This window comes from Myotis lucifugus, unplaced genomic scaffold (assembly GCF_000147115.1).
Source record: "Myotis lucifugus unplaced genomic scaffold, Myoluc2.0 scaffold_517, whole genome shotgun sequence".
Taxonomy (NCBI): Eukaryota; Metazoa; Chordata; class Mammalia; order Chiroptera; family Vespertilionidae; genus Myotis; species Myotis lucifugus.
In genome coordinates, this window is record NW_005871565.1 from 433595 (window position 1) to 459042 (window position 25448).

Here is a 25448-nt window from a genome sequence, read left to right on the forward strand (position 1 = left end):
GGGCATTGTCCTGTGCACCAAAAGGTTGCTTATTCGATTCCCGGTAAAGGCACATCCTTGGGTTGCTGGCTCCATCCCTGGTGGAGACGTGCAGGGGGCAGCCAATGGATGTTGCGCTCTCACATCAATGTTTCCCTCTCTCCCTCTCCCTCTCTCTCTAAAAATCAACAAACTATTAAACAATAAATAAATAAATAAACAAACAAACAAACAAATAAGGATTGTCCTGAAATCAAGTTATCTGGAGCATCACAGATGAGACTGGCCAAAAAAATAAAAATAAAGAAACAAAACTAAAAACCCAAAACTTCATACTCCACTTAGCCAGCGTTCCTTTCACTTTTGTCTGTTAACAACTTGTTTGTGATGTACTGTGTTGTGATATTAAGAGCACCAATGCTAGATGTTGACAACATGGTTTCTAGGCTCCAGGAGGTCAGTTTTTCTGCTTACAAGCTGAGTGACCTCAAGCAAGTTTCATCCTCTCTGAGCTCCAGCTTCTTCATCTGTAAATAGAATAAGGATCCATACCTTACATGGGTGTTGAGATGGTTTAATAAGAAAGGCCTGGAAGGGCTGGGCACATAACATGTGTTCAATAAGGGGTGGCTGCTGCCACTCCACTACTGCTCTTTTCACTTTTATTGCTACTGTTATCATTAATTGTGCTACCTTCGGCCCGTAAACAACTTAAACTCTTTTTAAAATTAATTAGAAAAATCGGGTAGCACATTCACATTGTTAAAAAATAAGACATATAGAGATGTATATTGAACAATCTTTCTCTTGCCTCTCTCACCATTCACCTCATTCCAAACAGGTTTCTCATTCTATATTTTTGTGTATTTTCATAGTAATTCTTTATTCAAATATAAGCAAATATGAAATACATTCTTTTCCCATTTTCATACATAAAAGGTAGCATGCCATATATACTCTTGTGGACGGTGCTTTTGCTTACTTAATATATCTTGGAGATCTTTTCATGTCAGTATGTAGAAAGTCTCCTCATGCTTTTTCACAGTTGTGTAGTATTCCACCATGGTGCTTATTTCATTATGCCCCTAGAGATAAACAATTGGATTGTTTCCAATGTTTTGCTCCAATGAACAATGCTGCTGTGAATGAACTTGAACGGGTGTGATTTCATGCAAGTAGGTCAAGCTGTAGGATTGGGGTAAGTGGAGTAAATGCATTGTGATTTTGATAGGTAATGCCATGGTGTCCTTTATGGAGGTTGTACCATTTTACACTCCCTCCAGAATGTGAGGTTTAAGTCATATGAACTTTTCACTCATACACATCAGCTAAATAGGACCAATAATGATGCCCAATTACTAGTATATTAGTTTCTGGCTGCTGCTATAATACTTATCATAAACTTAGTTGCTTTAAACAGCAAAAATTTATTATCTGGTAACTATGGACATCAGGCATCCAGGATGGGTCTTGGTGGGCTAAAATGGAGGCCCTGGCAGTGTCTCATTCCTTCAGGAGGCATGGGAGAGATTTGCTCCTTTGCCTCTTCCAGCATCTCGAGGTTCCCACATTCCTTGGCCTGTGCCCTGCATCACTCCAATCTCTGCTTCCAGTGCTCATCTTCTCCCCTGACTCTCTTCCCCCCCCCCCCTTATATGGACTTGAGATCACATTGAGTTCACCCAGATTATCCAGGATGATTTCCTCATCTAATATTCTTAATTACATCAATGAAGTCCCTTTTGCCATGTAAGGTAACATTCACAGGTTTGGGGATTAGGATGTAGACTTCTTCAGGGGTCATTATTCTTCCTACACAACCACCTACTGCACAGGGTGTCAGGAGAGTCAAGGTAGAGAAGTCACCTGTGAAAAGCTGTCTCCTTGTCTGTCTCCTCCACTAGAATATAAGAAAAGATGTGCTGTGTTTGGTTCAGCAATTTAGTATCTATTAGGTCAGAGTAAACCTTCTATATAATTGTTTTATATTTTACACTAGAGGCCCAATGCATGAAATCCTTGCTTGGCCCCTGCTACTGCGGCAGCCAGGGGCCTCTGCTGCCTCTGCCTCTTCTGCCTCGGCCCCCGGCCTGCTGGTCTAATTAGCATATTATGCTTTTATTATTATAGCTATCTTATACTTACATTTAAGTTTTAATGTATGAAAGAATGAGTGAGATTCTTTGAAAAAAATGTAAAGCATTATGCAAAAAAGCTTTTTTTTCCCATTAAAAAAAGGGGATCTGGAAAGCTTGTCTCATTAGACAAAGATTAGTGTTAAAGATAACTGTGAATTCTAGAGCTGTTATTTTGTAAAATTTTGTGAATCGGTAATTGATCTGTTCTTATTCAAAACATATGTTGTATCTCTAAGTGAAGAAAATGCATCTGCCCATCTTAAATTTTTTTTTCAGTTTCAAATTAACATGCAAATAGTCTGTCCCTCTTTTCCAGGCTCCTGTCACTGAGTCACATGTCCATGGACCAAGGAACAGACAGGAATAAAGCTGAGAATACACAAGCAGGGAAGGACTCAGTTTCTGTGAATTGAATGGAAGAAACGATTACAGGAGAAACTGGAAGTGATGGCACCTCTAGGAAAAACGCCATGTGTGTCCACCTCTTACCTACCTGTCTAGGTTTTCACCATGGTGTTTTCTTCTCATCACTTCACTCATACATCGTTCCTTCATTATAAAGACAAAGGCTGACCAAGCCTGACTTCCAAATACCTTGACTTTGTTGGGAATAGGAAACTATTGGGTAGTGATGAAATAGATGGGCTCTGGGGACTGCAACCTGGGTTTGGAGCCCAAGTCCAGTACAAAATGATCTTGAGTAAAGTATGTAACCTCCCTAAACCCACCATTTTTTAAATCCAGTGGATAAATGATAATGGATAATGATAGTACTTCTCTCATAGAATTGACATAAAGATCAAATGACATAATATTTGTGATTTGCTTAGCTTAGTGCCTTGGTAAGTGCCAGCTACTGTTCTTATTATTATCAGTCACTCTTATTATCAAAAGAGGTTTGATATCATCAATGAACTACAAGTACCCCTGACATCTCAATGGCAACCATCCCATTTGGACCAAACCATCCTTTCCTTGACCAAACCACTTTCTCACTATCATTGCAATCTCTCTTGGTTCTCACCATTTTTTTCTTTCTTCTCAGTTTAGATTCCAAGTACATATTATGTACCTCCCCTTTAAAACCCCTTGGACTCCCTTGATCCTCTCTGTCTCTTGTATCTGACTGGCAGAACCTCAGCCTTGGTTATATCCAACTACTTGCCTCCAGCAGCCAACAATAACTGAAGGAAGATCACACAGCAGTGCACATCAAAACTATTTAAATAATTGTTTCAAAATATTGTTTGCCTTTTTCATTGTGCTGACATTTGCATTGGTAGTGTCAAAGCAATGATGGGTAAAACTTCTGATGCCTTAGCAGGATTCAAGGCAATGGCACAGAATCTGTTACACATTTGTAGTTAAAAAAGAAAAAAACAACCAGTGCCCTGGCCAGTGTGGCTCAGTTGTTGGGCATTGTCCAGTGCACCAAAGGGATGCTGGTTCAATTCCTGGTCAGGGCACATGCTCGGACTGCGGCTCAATCCCCAGTAGGGGGTGTGCAGGAGGCAGCCAATCAATGTTTCTTACATCGATGTTTCTCTCTCTCCCTTACTCTCTGTCTAAAAATCAATTAAAAATCTTTAAAAAACAAAACAAAACAAAAAATACCAGTTTAACTTAAGAATATCTTTGATGAAGCAGTAGAAATTATTAATTTTATTAATCTTAACGCTTGATTATTTATCTTTTAATGTTCTATGTTTCAAAATGGGATGTCTGCATAAAGAACTTCTGCATACTGAAGAATGCATATCTTTTTTTCTTTTTAATTTGTCTGTATTTGCCATAACCTTTTAAAGCAGAATATGACTAGAGCACTGCACTTCTATTCACGAAACTTGCTCTGAGTTACTTTCAAATGGCTTTACAACATGCCTAGGTAGCTTATATTTCTGCTACGCTAAACAGTCCTTTTCTTTGGAGACTGCAAACCTGGGTTTGGAGCCCAATTCCAGTAACTATCCAGTAACTATGGATAGTTACTACCATCGTGTTGGTCAGCTTAGCATACTAACTTCTAGAGCAGTGATGGCGAACCTATGACATGCGTGTCAGAGGTCACACGTAAACTCATTTTTTTGGTTGATTTTTCTTTGTTAAATGGCATTTAAATATATAAAATAAATATCAAAAATATACGTCTTTGTTTTACTATGGTTGCAAATATCAAAAAATTTCTATATGTGACACGGTACCAGAGTTAAGTTAGGTTTTTTCAAAATGCTGACACGCCGAGCTCAAAAGGTTCGCCATCACTGTTCTAGAGGCTGGACATGCAGTTGATAACTATAGAGGATGTTAGTAGATCTTAGGGGATGAAGTTGTTTTAACCACACATCTAAGAATACTTTAGCAACAAAAGATTTGGTCAACTTGGGAATCTGCTTGAGAGAAAACACTTCAGACCACAAAGCTAACAAACATTAGGCTACACGTATCTTACAACAAACATAACCCCATTCTGTTAAAACAGGCCAACATGGAACTAGGAAAGGAAAAGGAGCGTGGCTTCAGGGCCTGAAGTATCACAGTCTCATACACCCGGTCTTCCCTGTAAGTAGTTGCCATGCCAAACATATTTTAAAAATGTTAACAAAAATAAAGAAAAAAGTCCTTGAAAATATATTATCCAAGAGAATGAAGGTAAAGTATTGAACACGTGTGCAGGTGTTCTCCAGGTGAGCTTAGTCTACTTCCTCCATGCGGGAGCTGTCGTCGTCTCCTTCCAGGGGCAGCACTGCTCTCATCAGCAGTGGGGTCATCTTCATCGATACCAAGATCAAGTTTGATCATCCTGTAGATCCTGTTAGCGTGTGTCTGGGGGTCTTCCAGACCAAAGCCAGAGGACAGGAGCGCAGTCTCATAGAGCAGGATGACCAGATCCTTCACAGACTTGCCATTCTTGTCTGCCTCCGCCTTTTGCCTTAAGGTCTCGATGATGGAATGGTCTGGTTTTATCTCAGGTGTTTCTTTGCTGCCATGTAACCCATTGTTGCGTTGTCTCTCAGGGCTTGAGCCTTCATGATTCTCTCCATGTTTGCTGTCCAGCCATATGTGCTTGTGACAATGCAGCATGGGGATGTCACCAATTGGTTTGATACTTCCACCTTTTCTACTTTTTTCTCTAAGATGTCCTTCATGATTTTGCACAGGTTTTCAAACTTGGTTTTATTCTCTTCCTGTTTCTTTTTCTCTTCTTCATCTTCTGGAAGTCCCAAGCCCTCTTTGGTGACTAACACCAAAGTCTTCCCCTTAAACTCCTTCAGCTGCTGCACACAGTACTCATCAATAGGCTCAATCATATAGATCACTTCTAGGCCGTGCTTCAGAAAATACTCTATGAAGGCGACCTGGTCCTTGGTCTCACCTGTGATGTAGTAGATATGCTTCTGGTTCTCCTTCATTCTGGTGCAGTAGTCCTTGAGGGATGACATCTCATCACCAGAAGCAAATGTGTAGTATCTTAACAGCTCTGAGAGCTTCTTCCAATTTTGAGAATCTTCATGAATTCCGAGCTTAATATTTTAGAGAACTGCTCACAAAATTTTTTATAGTTCTCCTTATCTTCTGCCAGTTCAGTGAAAAGTTCTAAGCATTTTTTGACCAAATTCTTTCTGTTAACTTTCAAAATTTTTCTTTGTTGCAACAACTCCCTGGAAATATTTAGAGGGAGGTCCTCAGAGTCCACCACACCTCTAATTCAGGTATTCAGGGATCAGCTCCTCACAGTTATCCATGATGAAAACTCTGCAAGCATACAACTTAATGTTGTTCTTTTTCTTTCTGTTTTCAAACAGGTCGAAGGGAGCACGTCTTGGGACAAAAAGAAGGGCTCTGAATTCCAACTGTCCTTCAACTGAAAAATGCTTCACTGACAAGTGATCCTTCCAATCATTAGTCAAGCTCTTGTAGAATTCCCCATATTCTTCATTAGTAATGTCATCAAGATTTCTCGTCCAAATTGGCTTTGTTTTGTTCAGTTCTTCTGGATCGATGTACTTCTCTTTGATCTTCTTTTTCTTCTTGTCACCATTCTTCTTTTCTTCTTCCTCTTCATCAACATCTTCAATTTCAGGCTTGTCTTTTTCTTCCTCTTCCTCTTTCTCTTCCTTTTCTTCAGCCTCATCATCACTGACTTCTTTATCATGTTCCTTTTCCACGAAAAGAGTAATGAGATAGCCAATAAATTGAGAGTGTTTCTGCACAATCTTTTTGATCCATCTCTCCTCCAAGTATTCCATCTGGTCCTCTTTCAGGTTCAGAATAACCTTTGTTCCACGACCTATGGGTTCCCCTATGTCAGTCCTAACTGTGAAGGATCCTCCTGCAGATGACTCCCAGGCATACTGTTCATCATCGTTGTGTTTGGTGATCACAGTCATTTTCTCAGCAACCAAATAGGCTGAATAGATCCCGACACCAAACTGGCCAATCAGAGAGATATCTACACCTTCCATGAATGCTTTGGTCCCGGACTCGGTGTTAGTACCCAGGTTATTGATCAAATCGGCCTTGGTCATTCCAATTCTAGTATCCACAATAGTGAGGGTTCGGTCTTGCTTGTTTGGAATGAGATTAATGTGCAGCTCTTTCCCAGAGTCTAGTTTCCTGAGATCTGTCAAACTTTCATATCTGATCTTGTCCAGAGCATCTGGTGAGTTTGAAATAAGCTCCCCAGAAAGATCTCTTTATTTGAGTAGAAAGTATTGATGATCAGTGACATCAACTGGGCAATTCTGCCTGGAAGGCAAACATCTCCACTTCCTCCTCCTCCACGGGTCCACAAAGGCTCTGTAGCAACACAGCACGAGGATGCAGAATCAACTCGATGCATATCTTTTTAAAAACTGATTTTAGAGAAAGAGGAATAGGATAGGAGAGAGAGAAACATTGATTTGTTGTTACACTTATTTATGCATTTATTGGTTGATTCTTGTATGTGCCCTGGTGGGGATCGAACCCATAGCTTTGGTGTGTGGGGATCACGCTCATGCCATTGTGATCAGTCACTCTAGAAATGCAGTCAGAGCATAGGAAGGCGCTCTTTCCTTTTCATCTTTCCTTATGGCATTTTATCTTTCTTTAGATTTATGGACACGAGATTACAAGTACTAGATGTGTATGCAACAAGCATTCCTTCTTTGTTATAAAGGAAAAAAGAACACAAAAGAACACTTACATATTCATCACATTTCACACGACATCAGACTTACTGGGAAGTTTTCAAAAAATGGGAATGCCTGATCCTCACTCCAGGACTACTGAATCAGAATTTCAGAGTCAGAGCCTGGACATCTGAATTTTAATAAACTGGAAATAATTTTGATGATATCTCTTTTTATTTTTTAAATATATTTTATTGATTTCTGAGAGGAAGGGAGAAGGAGAGAGAGAGATAGAAATATCAATGATGAGAGAGAATCATTGATCGGCTGCCTCCTGCATGCCCCACACTGGGAATCAAGCCCACAACCCGGGCATGTGCTCTGACCAGAAATCAAACCTGTGACCTTTTAGTGTACAGTACAATGTTCCTACCAATTGAGCCACCCAGCCAGGTTGAGATACTGTACTTTTAAGGGTTCAAAGTTTATTTCTGCTTTCAGAAGTGTCTCTCTGAAGCCTTGAGAGAATAAAAAAGAATGATGACAGCTACAGGGCAAGATCATAGACCACATAAGGAGGTCTCTGCGCAGAGCAAGGTTAGAAGGTTTCTTTCTCTCTGCCAGGTTAGCTAATCATGGGTTGCACCCCACTCTCAGAAATCTAGACTTCCGCAGAAAGAAGATGGATTAGGAAGTAACGGCACGTTGCCATGGCAGGGGGGATGGGGAGGTGGCTCTTCTATTTCCTGGCAACCGTTTGACAAGGAGCTGCACTAGACTTTGAATTACAGGCAAGAAAGCTACCACTCGGGGATCATTTGAAAGAGAACGTTAATCAAGCTTACCTTGGTGCCTCGAGGGAATCCAGATTTATTAACAGAAAATCAATACAATGTCAGGTGCCCCTAACGTATACTTCAATGGACTATTTCCTCAGTCTGACCAGTCATGAGCGCAGTGAAGTGTCCTCAGAAAGAGCCTTCACTTTAGTTTTCTGAAAGCAGCATGCCCCATGCCAAGGAAGGATTAACCTTGTTTGCCAGTGCCAGGGGCCAAACTAGAGGGTGATGGAATCTGGGATACTTTGGGAACAGACTTGCCAATAATCTTCTTTTTCTCTTTGACCGCTACGTCTTCTAGATATTTCCAAGCTACTTATCTATGTCTACTTCATCCCTTTTCATCGCTGTCTGGTGTTTTGTAAGATGATGTTCTATTCTTTATTTCACCATTTCCTCGTACATGGGCACTTAGGCTGTTTCCAGAGTTTTGTTTTAACACTGCTGTCTTCAACGGGTCACTGTGCCCACGTGCAGGTAGTTTCTCTTGATGGAAACCTGAGAGAGGGTTACTGGGTTGAAGATATGAGCATTGAACATTCTTACACCAACTGCCAAATTGCCTCCCAAAAGACTATTATTTCACATTCTTACCAACAGCTCCCTGCGAGCATCCTGCCCCCTTCCTTCTGACGGCTTTGTGCATGCTGTTCCCTCTCACTGGGATGCGTGTCCCTTCCTCATCTTACAGAACTCTGTCCAAGCTTTCCTTCTGGAGAGCCTCCCCTCACCTCCCCTCACTGTCATCAGTTCCATGGCTCCATTCCACTAAGATCATGAGTGTCTGTCTATTCTTACCACTGCCTTGATCCAGATTCTGGTTTCTGACATTCCAGTCTCCACACTCTCATGACCTCCCCAGAAGCCCAGTAGGATCGTGTCCCCTCCCCCTTGCACATCCCCAACATGAAAAGCCCAATAGGATCGTGTCTCCTCCCCCTTGCACATCACCAACATGAAAAGCCCAGTAGGATCACGTCCCCTCTCCCTTGTGCATCACCAAGAAGAGTGGGCTTTGTCAGCGTGGCATGGCAGCGCACCTTGATTGTGCCTGCAGAGCACATGCTGGGCATCAGCTCGGGCTCCTCTTCATGCTCCCCAGTGTGCTTGGCAGTTCCCACACAGAGGGTAGAGCTAGAAAGATTTAGTTCTGAATCCCAGAATTTCAACTCTGTGACCCCAGGCAAGTTACTTATCATTTCTAAGATGCACTTTTTCTATATGTAAAATGGGTATAATAATATCTAGCTTCAAAATTCACCCCAAATACTGGAGATCATATCAGGTGAAGTATGGAAAAATGACATTTTGCACAGTTTTTAACTGTTGGCATCTTTAGTAAGAATATGCATTACTTTTGCCAATATAAATATTCAAGGGATGAAAAAATAGTCTGGTAGAGTTGGCATAGTGTGGTGGTTATGAGCACAGACTCTGGAGCTAGACTGCCTGGTTTAAATCCAGTTACTGTGTGACTGTGGAAAAGTTACTTAACCTTTCTGTGCCTACTCTACTGATTTGTAAAATAAGGACAATCCTATTACTTACCCTGAAAGGTTGTTGCAACCATTAAGTGAGTAACGGAAGTGAAGTATTTGGAATAGCGCCAGCACGTAAGAAGTGCTGCATAGGAGTTTGTTGGTGTTAATAGTGGATGGTGAAGTGGTAAATGGGTCATAACTATCTGCTATCCTTTGCCCTCCCCACATCTTTGCTAGGGTTGCTGGGAGGATTGAACAAGGTGACACCTGAGCGACACCTGGCTCATGGCGAATCCCCCTTCCTCTGCTTTCCTTGCCTTTCAGTCTCAGTTAGAGGACTTTTCCTTTGGAGAGACCTTCCTGACCCCAGGCTGCCTGACGCCCCTGCCTTGTCCTGCATTAGGACACTTTTCACATGCGGTGTCATTGTGGTGTACTTATCTGCTCTGTCTGCACCCAACTAAGAACTTTAAAGGTAGGGATTGTCTTAATTTACCCTTCCATTTTCATCACTTGACACAGTACCCGGCAAAGAGTAGGAGCTCAATATACGCTTGCTGTATTTTGCATGAAGCAATATGATCACCTTCAAGCAGTTTATAATGCCTAGGGTGGAAAGATACAAATATTTGAAAGGGTAATCCATTAGCACATGAAGAGACCTGCTTTGGGCAATATGATGACACAAGAGGCAGCATGGGGTGGGGACGCAGGCACTGGGAAAGGGTCTGGAGACTTGGCTGGAGTGTCCACACCGCTCCTGAGTGTCCTGTGTGACTCTGGGACAGTGGCCTAACCTCTCTGAGCTGAGGCCCCCTTAGCCGTAAAAGATGGGGAAAATAACACCAGGCTACATGAAAATGCTTGGCAAGAACATTGGTGATTAAGTGTCAGACTTGGGGTAGCTCATCAAGTCTGGAGAAACTCAGAGCAGGAAGAGCCGGTGTTGGCCTGTGTGGCTCCCCAAGGCTGCGGGGAAGAGGCAGTGCTGAAGCTGAGCTTTGAGGGGACGGGCAGAAATTTAGCAAATGAGGCGGAAGCTGGACTATTTCAGGCAGGATAATATCTTGAGAAAAAAATGCTGAAAGGAAATGAAGAGACAGACGGAAAAGAATCAGATTTCTTTACTTTATTGCTCACAGTGAGGAATGACAAGAAAAGGCTCCTTGGCTGGTGAATGCTGGCATTTTATTTCATCAGCTCTGAAGGAAGGTGGGGAAACACGGGAGGCTACAGAAGCAAAGCTGCGGGGCGGAGGGGCCTGGAGAAAATTGTGACTCCAAATTAATTAATTCAGTGAAATTAATCTTTTAAAAATAGCACTCTATTGAGTTTAAGCAAATAAACCCAAACAGAAGGTGTGAGGATCGTTAAATAACCAAATGTTCTTACTGCTTTGAAGTTTAATTTAGTTGTTTAAGTGAATTTTAATGTTCTAAATGCACAACTCTGTAAAAGGGTTTTCAAAAATAAAACTGACACTTAGTTGTTTCAGCTTTGAATGTGACATAAAAACAATATTTTTATCATAGCTTTTTAATTAACTGTATTTTCTAATTTTTTTTTCAGTGTGGAATTACTGTAGGAATTTTTAAAGTTCTAAAATAAAAAAGCAAGTTAGAATAATCTCTGATTTAAAAAAAATTTTCACAGCAAACTTGTGCGTAGCTAAAAAGGTTTTCATTATTGTTGTTAACCTCTGAATTTTTTGAGCTCATAATGTTCCTTCTTTGGCTCATTTGCCTTCTGCATAACAATGGCCTAGGAGATTAGCATAGAAAGGAGTCGTGATAGCAACCGCTGGTCCTCTAGCATCTACTTAGGTCTGTGTTTGCACCTTGTCTGCATGTTGTGATGCTGTAGAAGCTAGGAACCATCTCTTCCGTTGGCGAACCTTTGGCCAGTGCCAACCACTGAGTTACAGACCAGGCTACTAATGGATGTTGCCCCCTAGTGGAAAATCAGGGGTCTGTACACATTGGGAGGGCCAGCTGGCACTGCAGTTTCAGACCGCTGTCTGTATGCAAGAGAGATGAACTCCCCGTTTCAGGCTGTCCTGTCAAACCTGGTGGTGGTAGAATAATGGTCCCCCTAAAGATATCCATGCCCTAATCCCCAGAACCTGTGACCATGTTACTTACATGGCAAAGGGACTTTGAAGATGCCATTGTGTTAAGGATATTGAGGGATCCTGGATCCTGGATCATCTGGGTGGGCCCACTGTCATCGCAAGGATCCTTATGAAGACAGAGGCAGGAGAGTCAGACAAGAGAAGGTGATGTGAGAACGGAAGCAGAGAAAGGGTTGAAGATGCTAAGCTGCTGGCTTTGAAGACAAAGAGGCCGTGAATGCAGCGGCTTCGAGAAGCTGGAAAAGGCCAGGGAACAGTCTCTAGAATATCCAGCTGGATCTCAGACCAGGTGATGCTTTGACTTTTGGCCCAGGGAGAACCATCTTGGATTCCTGACCTCCAGGACTGTGAGATAATAGTCTGAGTTGTTTTAAGCCACCAGGTTATGGTGATTTGCTGTAGCAGGACAGGAAACTGAGATGCTGCTCTTGAGAAAAGCAAAGGTGCCTGTGGGCATGCTGCCGAGAGACAAGAAACCCTGACCCAGGTGCTGTTGCTTTTGTGCTAATCATCCAGGAAGAATGCGACACAGAATCTCGAAGGTCATTTTACACCATGAAAATGCATTAAAGAAGGAAATGTTACTGTCTCTGGGCCAACAGGGGTGGTGGTGGGAGGAGGGTCACTCGAGGTGGAGTCCTTGTAAAAGAGCAAATGATGACATTGTTAACTCACTGATGTGAAAGTACACTGACTCTCCTGAGGAGAGGGAACTGTTTTTTGAAAGAAACACCTTTCCCCCCCTAGACAATAGATATGTCACACATGCACTGTAGAAAACCTGAAAAATATAGAGAAGCAGAGAATGAAAATCATCCATAACTCAGCCACTCGGAAAACCAGTATTTTAACATCTTTTATTCTAGTAAGTTTTTACAACTCTTACGATTATAGGGTATAGGGAATCTTTTTAAATTTAATGTTATATCATAAACATTACCTACATCATTATAAATCCTCTGAGAATGTGCTTTTAATGATGATATAATACTCAACCAGTTTTCATATTCTAAAATTAAGTTGCTGTTTCCATATTATTAAGCATTTAAGCTGCTTTGGGTTTCAGTAAAATGAATAACAATATAGTGAACATTTTTATGTAAAAAAAAATTTTTGTCTGGATTTTGGATTATTTCCTTAAGGTAGATATCCAAAGATGAAATAACTGGTTTAGAGGTAGTGAATAATTTCAAGGTGTATGAAACTTATTGAAAATTATTTTCTATTAGGTTTGTATTAATTTCCTCTTATTAATAGCTTATATTAGGTGGGAAATCTGCATATAGTAATCTAGCTTAGTAGCCTTCAAATCTATTTTATTGACTCACCCTAAAAAATAGTTTTTAATCCAACACACACACACACACACACACACACACACACACACGCATTGAAAAAGCTCCCTCCTTCAACATACAATGCACAACTATGATGTTATGTATTTTATTCCCTTCTATTATTTTAAATTCAGGTTTTGTTTTTGTTTTTGTTTTTCTGACCTGTCACACAATAGGTTCATTTATTTTCAGGATAGCCTTTGGGAAATACCTCAGATATATTGCTGTGGAAAAGCATGGCTATAGAACAATATTTTACAGGACTATGGGCTTGGTAACAATTCAAGATATTAAATTCAGTTTTGATTCACAAGGTGATTTTGGGGCCTAGGAATAGGTCAGGACCCAGTCTGAAACACTGTTTTAGACCATGGGAGTGGACCCAGCTTCGTGTAATTCGTATGTGCATCTGCATATAGGAACTACCTCTTCTGAAAATATCCCAAGCCTCAAGTTTGCTGCCTCTCAAGAAACATGATTGTATGATGAAATGATTTGAGCACTAGATAAAAACAACATCTGCATGGAACAGCTGACCCACCTTTTAAAAACCTGAATTTAGCCCTGCCTCAATGCCTAAATGTCATCCCCATTAGTTCTGCATTTTGGATGTTTGTTAATTCACAAAATTCTCACAGGTATACACCTTGTGATTTCTATGCATTTAATAATGGAAGATGAAGTGGCAACAACAGATCCTTAAAATTTTGAATTCTGTGATATTTTGACGTAAGTTGCACCTTTGGTGTTATCAGCACCTTTGTATATCTGTGAGCTCTTCCAGCGAGGCTTTATAAAAAGATTTCAGTTTCCCAGATCACATCTGGGGAAGGCAAATGAACAAGTAGTGAGCTTTTAAAAATAGAGAAAGGGACATAAAAGGAAGAAACCATCTCTATATTTAGATAGATGTCAGATTAATTTTTTGGATTCCGGTCTAAGAAATTTTTCCTCATGTGTTGAATGCTACCACCATTGTGATGAAATATACATTTTTTAAAAATCTATCATCAAATATATCAAAAGCATTTGTAGGCCAATCAGCTCTAAATTTTATGAGATATTTAAAGGTCAAACATTTCATCAAACATATTGCGTTGTTGATTGCTGTCTCTTTTTTTAGCTGGCAAAGAAACAAAGAAGAAACACAATAATGATGACATAGTTGAATGTTGAAGATTGTGAAAAAGTGCTCAAAAATTATATGACCTTTAACTTATGATTTATTTTTTCATTCAAGGAACTCAAAGCACTTCACAGTCTTACTCATCAATGTTCACAGTTCTTTAGAGTAAGAAACAGACAAAATAATCTTATCTGCACTGTGTAGACAGAGATTTAGGGGGAGAGAAGGGTCCCTAGGGCCGAAGGACCTGTCCAGATTCAGAAGTCTGAACAACAAGTTTACAGTTTTTATTCCAAATCACCACATCACATGTGACCCACCTTCCCATCATAAGTGGTTTGAGACCAAAATTTGATTGTTAAACACTTACGTGGCAACACTTATATGCCAGGAGCTGTTCCAAGGACTTTCCAGATATGAACTCAGTATTTATAACAAGCCTACAAAGTGGGTACAATTATTACTCCCATTTTATTGATGGGGAAACTGATATATAAATGACTTCTTCCCAAGGGCACAGCTAGTCTGTGGTGGAACCAAAGTGTAAGATGATGTTGGCCTCCATGGTCGTAACTGTAACACTCTGCTGCCTCCCCTGTGCTAGAAGGTGAGTCCTCAGCCTTTTCATTCGAAAGCCAACCTTTCCAAGGATCTTATGATGTCTGCTATTTTAGAGCATAATTTTTGATGTGATGACTTTGGTCAGAGAAGGACTTCAAAAGCCTATGTGTCTGTGTGTGTCTGTGTGTGTATGCATCACACACATCGATGAAGCAGGAGAGAAGTTTACCCACTATAACTCAGATGCCCCCCAAAAGTAACCTTATATCCTTATATTCACAAACTGAGCCCATCCACTTGAGACCATCCCCCTTCTTTCCCATGCTGAGGAAGATACTTAAAATTGTTTATTAAATTTAACTTAGTCTCTTCCAGTTTAAAACTGTCATTTGTGGGTAAATAGTGGATTCAAATTCACATTCTATCTCAGGGCTGTCCCTCCCTGTCCCTCGGGCACCTGGGCTCAGATGTAGGGCCTTTGGGTTTCCCCTGGCTTCCGTCAGATGGCCTTCAGCCTATAGGGTCTCTGGCAAGCTCTATACATGATGCTGAGGAGAAATGGGTCCTACATGGAATTGTGGATGTCACTTCTAAAGTTAAGGGTCCCTGCTACAGCCTTTATATATATTTTTAAAAATATTTTTATTGATTTCAGAGAGGAAGGGAGAGGGATAGGGAGATGGAAACATCAATGATGAGAGAGAATCATCAATCAAGCTGCCTTCTGCACAACCCATACTAGGTATCAAGCCTGCAACTCAGTCATGTGCCCTGACTGGTAATTAAACCGTGACCTCCTGATTCCTAGGCCAATGCTCAACCACTGAGCCACACCAGCCAGACCTTGCTACAACCTTTATAAACAGGTCCTGTGCTCTGTGGCCTCCCTCTTGGATGCCCAGTCTTCTTCTGGTCTACCAGTGTTCTTAGCACTCCCTTATCCCCCACTGGTCCTTGTGGGTCTTCCTGGAGCCCCGGATGTGGCATGTAGGCTGGGGTCCACTTGAATGAAGCTGCCCCACCACTCCCTCCAGGCATCCAATGCAGGGCCAGTGTCCAGCAGTCTCCTCTGACACAGAACCCAGTGTCTTCAAGTTTTTCAAAACATAAAGCGGGCTCCTTACACCCCTTCTGGAAGTTTCCACCCACAAGATAAGCCAGGACATTTGCATCAGACCTTTAGCCCTCTCTCCCTTTCCCCTTTCAAATGTTTTGCTCTTATCCAAGCTCTTCCCTTCTCTTTGCTTATTTAAAGGGAAAGTTTCAGAATTTAGGAAATACCTTTGTCGCTCAACAAAACCCAGCTTTCAAGATTATTATCTTCACCATGGACTTCAAAGCAATTTGAAACTTAAAGCTGAGCTATGATGTCTTTGATCCCAGTGGTGTCGCCTTCTCTCTGAAGCAAAGAACCACTGAGGAGCTGTTGAAGCAATAGGTGGGGAGTAAAGCAACATGATTTACTAAGATGATAAACAGCATTCCTGAATGCAGGTACCAGTACGAGGGAATAATGAGAACACAACTTAAAAATCTTAATTATAGACGACTTATTGGAGTACACTGATGTTATGGTAAGTACACCTGAATGGGCTCCTTTTTTTTTTTTTTTAAGAATTATACCCTAAACAACTGCCATGGCCCTGTTTTTGTCTTTTCTACCGCAGTCTGTCCTTGATCTCCTCTAACAAAGATATTTTCTGTTCCTTCTCTATTTTAAATCCTTTAGTCTTCTATCACCTTTAGAATTAAGTTCAGTTTCTCCTGTGATCTGGGCTCAGCCTCAAGTTACAGTTTCCTCTGATTCCACTTCCCCTTGCCCCAGTGCATCCCGTGCCCCAGCTGCCAAACCGAATTCCCTGGAGGCCCTTCTCAGCATTCTGCAGTCACAACAGCCCTTGCACATGCTGTCCACCTCCTTGAATGCCTGTGATCCTCATTCTTCACCCTGGCCACTGGGCTTGTCCTTCAAGACTCAGATCAAGTGGCATCACCCCGGGGAGGTTGTCCTTATACCCCCGACATGCTTTCTGAGTTTGATGTGTCTCCTCTGAGCTACCCGAGGCTTTGCTATCCTACTGTTTATCAAGTTGTTTTAATTGTCTGTTTATATCTCTTTATCACCACACACACACACACACACACACACACACACGGGATCATGAACTCTGAAAGGCCATAACTTGTGTTTGCATCTATGTATTTTCAGAATCTAACACAAGTGTCTGGAACGTATTAGATGCTAAAATTTGCCGGAACCGGTTTGGCTCAGTGGATAGAGCGTCAGCCTGTGGACTGAAAGGTCCCAGGTTCGATTCCGGTCAAGGGCATGTACCTGGGTTGCGGGCACATCCCCAGTGGGAGATGTGCAGGAGGCAGCTGGTCGATGTTTCTCTCTCATCGATGTTTCTAACTCTCTATCTCTCTCCCTTCCTCTCTGTAAAAAAATCAATAAAATATATTTTAAAAAAAATAGATGCTAAAATTTGTTTCATTATTGAGAAAAGAAAGGAAGGGAGGAAGAGGGCATTTAGGGTACATCAAGGCTCAGGAGGAGCAAGCATCATGCCTGAAGCTATTTTACTTGTTGGGATGAACAGATTGGCTAGAACAGCAAATGCTGCCTCCTAAGGGCCTGGGATTTTGTCCCCTCACTTGACTGGCTCACAGTGCCTGGCACAGTGCTTGGCACTTTGCAAGGGCTCAGTACCAATTTGCTGATTGACTTGTCCCGCTTCCCACTTTGCCTCCAAGGACACAGGCAAGAAGGGTCCTCCTATTAGCCTGTGGCAGGAGGTCCCCAGCTTAGAGCCCCATGTAATTTTCTCTTTCCCTGGGGTGGCTGTGCTCCTGAGCAGTCACCCCATCAAAATGGCCTCTTGAGGTGAAATGGTAATCCAACACCCGCCCCCCCCCAATCCCTTCAATCTTTTCAGTAATTGGTATTTGATACCACCCCCCCAGGGGTCCCCATGGCACAAGGTTTACCATCCCACTCCGATCCTCTGCCTTCCAGGAACTTTCTTACAAGTCTGGTAGAGGAAAAGGAACCATGTCCCCATTACATCTTACAGAAGCCATAACTTGGATCAAGACTTCTGCTCTTGGTTGTCTCAACTGTTTTGTTTTGTTTTTTCCAGGATAGCTTATAACAGAAACCATTATATATTTACAATGATTTTTTAAATTATTGTATATAACTGTACTTAATTTCCTTGGATGTAACTAACATTTCAGGCTTCTCTGGCATGTAGGTAGGAAATGAAGTTACATTTGCTTTAGATGCCCAAACTGAAAGTGTTTGGGCCTCAGCCAGCTTTGCTGTGAGGTCTCACCAGCCTCTTACCGAGTAGCTCCTATTTACTTCTAGAGGTTTCTTAAGAGTGCTCAGAAACGTGTCCATAGTCCCCACGCAGCATCACCGTGTTCTTTCTCTTCCAGCCGCACATCTGCCGTTCATGTCCTGACTCCCCCACGCCGGTATCCATGCGCTGGAAACTTCTTAAAGGCACCTTCCTTTGTCATTGTGATGGTGCCCTGTTGCAAATTAAGCTCAGAGACTTCAGTAGACTCCACAATCTTGATGTAATAAAAGAAGCCTCATTAAAAAAAAGTTTAATCCAAAAATAAAAAAGTCTCAGACCAAACTCTGCCACTCCTGCAGACATTTATTACATTAGCAAGCAACAGGGCAAAAATGGTCCAGAACAAAAATGTTCTGGAAGTGTCCAGCTCCCTGCCCTTTCAGCTTCTCACCTCGTCCGCACCAAATGTCTGCTTGAGGCAGTCACTGCTACATGCCAGAGGCTGCCTTCGATTGGGGGTGGGGCTGGCCTGGCAACCAGAAGGCCTCTGAAACAATGGCCGGATGTGGGGCCCTGGGAACACCCCTTCCTCGGTGCAGGACTCTTATTTCCTGATTATAAAAGGTGGGGAATGTCTTCATTTTACCCAGCCCACGCATCTTACATACTATTATTTTTACAAGTGAGAATGCATTTTTAACTAGAATCATGTTAATCAGCAAGTGGGTAATTTCATTATTGAAGAGCCATTTCTGGCATTCGCTATTCTAATTAGCAAGACATGGATGGAAATACTGATAGCAGAAGCACTTGACCAGGCTCTCTTGATGTAAGGCCAACTGATCGACCCTATACAGTTCAGGGCGGCTTCGGGGAGCATGCAAAGGGGGGAGGCGGGGGGACAGCAGGCCCTGTGCAGGAGTGGCCCCTCTCCCACCTGTCACACCTGGGCATTCAGTACTCGGTTGTAGAGATTATCTTGAAACTAGAATCTTTACTTTAAATCAGAAATTTTTATTCACCACCGCTCTCCTGGTGTATCTTCTAACAATGCCTAAGTAGAAAAGAGTAAGTTCGCTTACCTCAGGCTTTCCCATTTCCTCTGGGGAGGACTCTGTGAGGTGTCAGGGAGATGCTCTGATGAAGCCATTCAGAAGAGCAGAGCTCGACTTTCCTCCTGGGCCCTGTACTTTCTCTGGAGCCCTGATCTGGGCCAGAGCAGGAGTCCTAATCCTGGGAGACCTCTCATACCACAGGCCCGGGACTTCTTTTCTATGCCAGGCCCCCACACGCCTCCCTCCCTACTGGCTGTGGCTGTTGAGGTCATTTTTTAGTTTGAACCCTCCCTAAGTCCTACACTGTGACTTTGAGACTTTGCGCTCAATATCATGTGTATTTCAGTATCAACTGCAAATGTGGAGGGAATGACCTGGGACTCTTTCCCTGGAGCACCCCTGAAGATAGTAAAGGAGAAGTGTGTTGCCGGATGACCTTCTGAGGACCCCAAAAGGAATGCAGAGAGAGGGAGCCCACATGGACAGGGCTGGCCTCAGAGGAGGGCAATAATGTTTGCTGTGACCCTACTATGAGCCGGGGCGTTGCAGACATTTTATTGCCTCCAGACCTGCCTGGTGGGTATTATCATCCCCATTCTGCAAGTGTGGAAACGGAGTCTGATGGATTAAGCAACTTGCTCAAGGTGGGATTTGAGCCCACGTGAGCTGCCTCTTTTACCAGATCTTGCTGAGCTCTTGCAGGGGTGAGTGACGCTGAGGTCATTGTGCTAAGGTGCTTGGCCTCCATAGGGGTGAAAATGCTGACTCCGGGGCCCAGTGGCCCCAATTCCATCTTGTCCTGACGGGAGCAGCTGGAAAAATGGGGCGGAGAGTGGGGAAGGCATGGGGGGCAGGAGAGCGGTCAGCAGATTTTGCCCCGCACCCTCTGCTCCTTTTGCTAATCAGTATGTGAAGCAGAGCCTCCCTGGGGAGCCCCTTTGGGCCTCGCATTTTCAAAGAAATTCAGGCAAAAGGCAGGCAGGCATTAGTTCTGAGCCTCCTATCAGACCAGGAATAGAAAGGTGACAGTTCCCCTCTGAATGAGATGTGCTGGGAGCTCAAAAGACAAAATGGATTCCAAGGTTTTTTTTCTTTCTCCCTTTGTCTGAGACAATTTCTCTTTCCATTGTGAAACCGCTGCTGAGTAACCTTTCCTGAACCTCACAGTTTGGTAAAGGAAATACGTTTCCTGCTGCCCAGAAACAGCCTCTCATTATCCAGCGATGGGTAGGGCGGAAGCCTGAGGCGGGAGGCATAGTATCACAAGGCAGTGACACCAGCGAAGTGCCCACTTGTGTGTTTATACGCCCGGTGCCAGAAGTGCACATCGGAAAACCAGGCTCCTTGTCTGCTCAGCAGATGACAGAGCCGAATGCTGCACAGCCCAGGATGAGGCACTGACCCTCCTTATGCAAAAGGAAGCATCGGTGGGCAGAAAGCCTGCATCATGATATTTTCATGGATGGATCTTCACCAGGTGAGCCTTCCAAAGTGCCCCCATGTTCCTTCTCATAGTTCTTTATAAAATAAAAAAGCAAAAGCAACATACTTTGTAGGCATTGTGTGACTTTAAATTGGCAATTTAAAAATAAATCACATGGTTAGAAGGGATTATTTATGGTTGATGAGATTATAGGTTATTTAAAATTTTGGTGTTTATTATTTGGTTTTCAGTCTCTAAATTGAACATGAAACACTTTCCTATTAAAAAAAAGAAAACCAGAAATGAATTCTTTTACAAACCAAAGAATAAGGAAGCAGTCAGTTCTCCCTCTCAAATCTCTAGTGTTGAAGAGCAGCAGCAGGGAGAGCAGGGCTCAAACTGTGCCTTGGCCCACTGTTCGCTCTCGTGCTTTTAAAGGCCACTTCTCTGACTCCCAGTTTTTCTCTCTCATCGGTCCTCTTCCCTGAACTTGAGATTTGGGTTTACAGCTGGCCATTGGGCAGCTCCGCTGGGATGTCCAACAGAATCACAACTGAACTAACTATCCTTCTCAAACTCACTGCTCTTGCAAACCTCCTTCTCCAATGATGGCAGTTCCATATTTCAAAGTTGTTCTTGACTTGTCAGTTTCTCTCACATCCTACAAACAATGTGTCTGTAAATCTGGCCGGCATGCATGTCATATCCTGCCACCTCATGAAATCAAATCTCTCCTCTTCACCTCCACCGTTGGTCCTCTGAGCCAATCTCTCACTCTAATGCCTAGGTTACTGGGACAGCCTCTATTTATTTATCTTTAAAATATTGTTAAATTTCTTTGGTTGACATTGATTAATACAATTACATAGGTCTCAAGTGTACAATTCTAAGATACAGCATTTGTATATTGCATTGTGTGTTTACCACCCAAATCAATGGGCAACTAATGCATCACTCAAAAACATCTTCTGGAGGAATAAACGAATGGGCAGGACTTTCTTCACGTCCTTATTTATAAAATGGGAGGACTGGACTTAGTTGATGCTGTATCTTAAAGTACATTTTGTCCATTTAACTGAAAAATGAATGCATGCATTTGGTAAACAATTCAAATAAACTGATTAAAGTGTGTAGTGACAATAGGTTTCTCGTCTACACCAAACTCAGAGTCCTTGGTTTCCTTGTTCAGACGCAGGCACCATACCAGTTTCTTATGCAAGTTTCCAGACATTCTGTGAATACAGGTATCGTGTCCTCCTTTGTCCACAAATTGCTCGCTGCCTTTTCCCTAAAACAATGTAGCATGAAGATTGTTCCATACCAGCATACATAAAATTACCTCCTACTTTCCTATAACTGCGTGATCCTTCATCCCTTGACTTAGATCAGGGGTCCTCAAACTTTTTAAACAGGGGGCCAGTTCACTGTCCCTCAGACCATTGGAGGGCTGGACTACAGTTTAAAAAAAACTATGAACAAATTCCTATGCACACTGCACATATCTTATTTTGAAGTAAAAACACAAAACGGGAACAAATACAATATTTGTATTTGCATGTGGCCCGCGGGCCGTAGTTTGAGGATCCCTGACTTAGATGTTCAGTCTGTTCGGTTGGCTCCCTAGTGATATTCAGTTGTGCTAGTCTTTGCTGTTACAAACTTTGAGTACACATCTTTGTATATGTGCACAGCTAAAGGGTGAATTCTTAGAAGTATAATTCAGGGTCAAGGGATACGTACACATTTTACTCTCATATTGCCAATTACCCTTCCAAAGAGGTTGTACCTACTCTCACCGACAGTGTAGGGGTCTCTGCTTCTTCTGCCTTACTAAGACTTTATTATTAAACTTAAAATAAATTTATCAAGGTGATAGATGAAAAATGATACTGTCCTGTTTCGTGTGAGGTTGACCATCTTTTATATGGCCACCAGGGGCCCAGTGCACAAATTCGTGCACCTTGAAAGGAACTGTGGGCAGCGAGGCTGTGGTGGGCACAGGGGCGGGTCTCAGTCCATCCTCTGTGGCCCCACCCGGCCCCTCCTGCTGCGGCCCCCAGCCTCCTGCCTGCTGGCAGCCCTGCTCCCAGGAGCAATTGGGGCTGGTGCCAGCAGTGGGTACAAGAGTCGACTGCTGGCTCCAATCACCCTTCAGGAGTTGTGTGTGTGTGGGGGGGGGTGTGTGGAGAAGCCCTGAGGGGTGATCAGGGCCGGGGCTGGGCGCTGGCAGCAGGGGTGAGCAGCAGGTAGGCAACTAATTTTCAGTAACCACCAGAGGCTTGCCCCGATGACAGCGACTGGCACCCTGCCTTGGTCTGGCGCCCCCGCTCACCTGACCCACCATCCCGCCGTGGCCGACACCCACCATGTTCCATGCACACCCCATGGTGGTCAGCGCACATCATAGTGACCGGTTCTTCCATTGTTCAGTTGTTCGGTCTATTTGCATATTAGCGTTTTCTATATATAGATGCGCCATTTGTATTTCTATTTCAATGAATTTCCTGTTCATGGCTTTGCTATAAATTTATGATTTTTTTCTATTGGTTCATTGACCTGTTTTAAAAATTGATTTAGGATATATATATGTATGAAGTTAGCCTTCTGACATTTATTATGCGGGCATTTTTCCAGTCAGTAGTCTTTCTGCTTTACTTTGCTTATGATATTTGTTGCCATGCCGAAAATTTTTAGTTTCATCAAGTCAAATACATCAGTGACTTCTTTTATGGCTTTTGGGCTTTGCATATTGCTTAGAAATGCATTCTTCATTCCTATAGTATAAAATGTTCTCATATCCTCTCATACTTTAGTCTAATACTTTTATAGCTTTTATCTTATTGTTAATACCTAGATACACCTGGAATTTATTAAGAGTAGGGATCAAATGAGCAATTCAGTTATTTTTTCTCCCATGCTGGCAACCCAGTTGTCCCGATACCATTTATTAAAGGATTTGTTGGTTCCTACTGGTTTAAAGTGCCATCTTTATCCAATAAGAAATTTTCACAAGCATTTGTGTTTATTTCTGGCCTCTTTTCCATTGAATCGATGTGCCTATCTGTTCATGGCTCACTACCCACATAATTCCATTACTTATTGTGGTTTTGACAGTGCATTTTAATACCTGCTAGGATTTGTTTCCTCTCATTTCTCTTCCTTTTCAGAAAATTTCTGGTGATACTAGTATGTTTATTTTTTCCAGATGAACATTATTTGGATTGTTTCATTTTTGGGGGTGTTGAGCTATATGAGTACTTTTTAAATTTTGGATATTAACCCCTTATTGAATGTATGTAGCTATTCTGACAGGTGTGAGGTGATGTCTCATGGTTTTAATTTGCAATTCTCTGATGATTAATAATGTTGAGCATCTTTTCACATGTCTTCCATATGAACTTTAGAATCAACTTGTTACATTCCCCAAAAAGCCCCTTTGACATTTTTATTGGGATAGCATTCTGTTTATAGATTAATTTGTGGAACACTGACATATTTACAATGCCTAATATCCTTTAAAAATAGTTCACACTGGTGTTTTTATTATAGAAACTAGAGGCCTGGTGCACAAATTTGTGTATGGCCTGGCTGGTGATTGGGGCCAGTCGGGGCTGATCGGGGCTGGCCAGCCAGGGGAAGGGACCGTGGGAGGTTAGCTGTGGGAGCATTGACCACCAGGGGACAGCTCCTGCATTGAGCATCTGCCCCCTGATAGTCAGTGAGCATCATAGCTACCGGCCAGTCATCTGGTCATCTGGTTGTCTGGTCGTAATGGTCGCTTAGGCTTTTATATATATAGACTAGAGGCCCGGTGCATAAAATTCGTGCATGGGGGGAGGAGGTGGAGTGGGGGAGGTCCCTCAGCCCAACCTACACCCTCTCCAATTCGGGAGCCCTCAGGGGATGTGCTACTGACAGCTTGGGCCCACTCCCATGGTTCTCTGCTCTCTGCGGGGCCTGCCTGCTCCATACCACCAGGATGGGCAAGCAGGCCCTGCTGGGTGCTGCCTGCGGACTGCTTGCCTGCTTGCAGTTCGCCACCGCCACCGCCCAGCAGGCCCTGCTAGGTGCTGCCTGCGGGCCCCACTTGCCTGCTCACGGGTCACCGCCTCAATCGCCCAGCAGGCCCTGCTGGGTGCTGTCTGTGGCCCCAATTGCCTGCTGCCCAGTCTCTGCTGCGACTGCCCAGTAGGCCCTGCTGGGTGCTGTCTGCAGGTCATGCCACCACTGCCCAGCAGGCCCTGCAGGGTGCTGACTGCGGGCCCCACTTGCCTGCCCGTGGGTCACTGCCTCAGTTGCCCAGCAGGCCCTGCTGGATGCTGCCTGCGGCCCCACTTGCCTGCTGGGCTCATGTTGCCAGGGTGATGCCGCCAACGTCCTGCCCAGCCTCTATGGGCGCCGCCATCTTTGTTGCGGAGTGACAGTTAATTTGCATATTACTCTTTTATTAGATAGGATAGATAATGCAAGCTTATTGTAAAAAAGTTCTAATAATTCTGTAATGTATGAAGCAGAGCATGAAATCCTGTTTATCCTCCCCTAATCCTTCCCCTAGAGGCAACCACAGTTAATAATTAGGTGTTCATCCTAGAAGGTGTTTTTTAATAAGAACATTTGTAATCATGTATGCACATATACATTTTAACATGTGTATTTGTTATAGAGCCATATCTTACTTCATATCACATATACTATTTCTAGCCCATTTTGCATCAATTATATATCATGGATATAGCAATCAGGTACATGTTAATACCTGTATATCTGTCTTATCCTTTCAAAGGTCACACGGCAGCCCACTGAATGGGAGGACAAGGATACCATAATTAATTTACCCTTTCCCCCATTGATGAATATTTGCATTGTTTTGAATTTTTCTTAATTACAAATAATGCTGCAGTGGACTGCTCTGAGCATTACCTTTGTGCTTTTGTGAAGATATTTCAACCAGATAAATTGCTA

General features: G+C 42.8%; 1 pseudogene; it reads right to left on the reverse strand.

Moving 5' to 3' along the window:
* Positions 1–4792: 4792 nt before the first annotated feature.
* On the reverse strand, positions 4793–18106 carry LOC102424250 (annotated as a pseudogene).
* Between the last annotated feature and the right edge of the window lie 7342 nt (positions 18107–25448).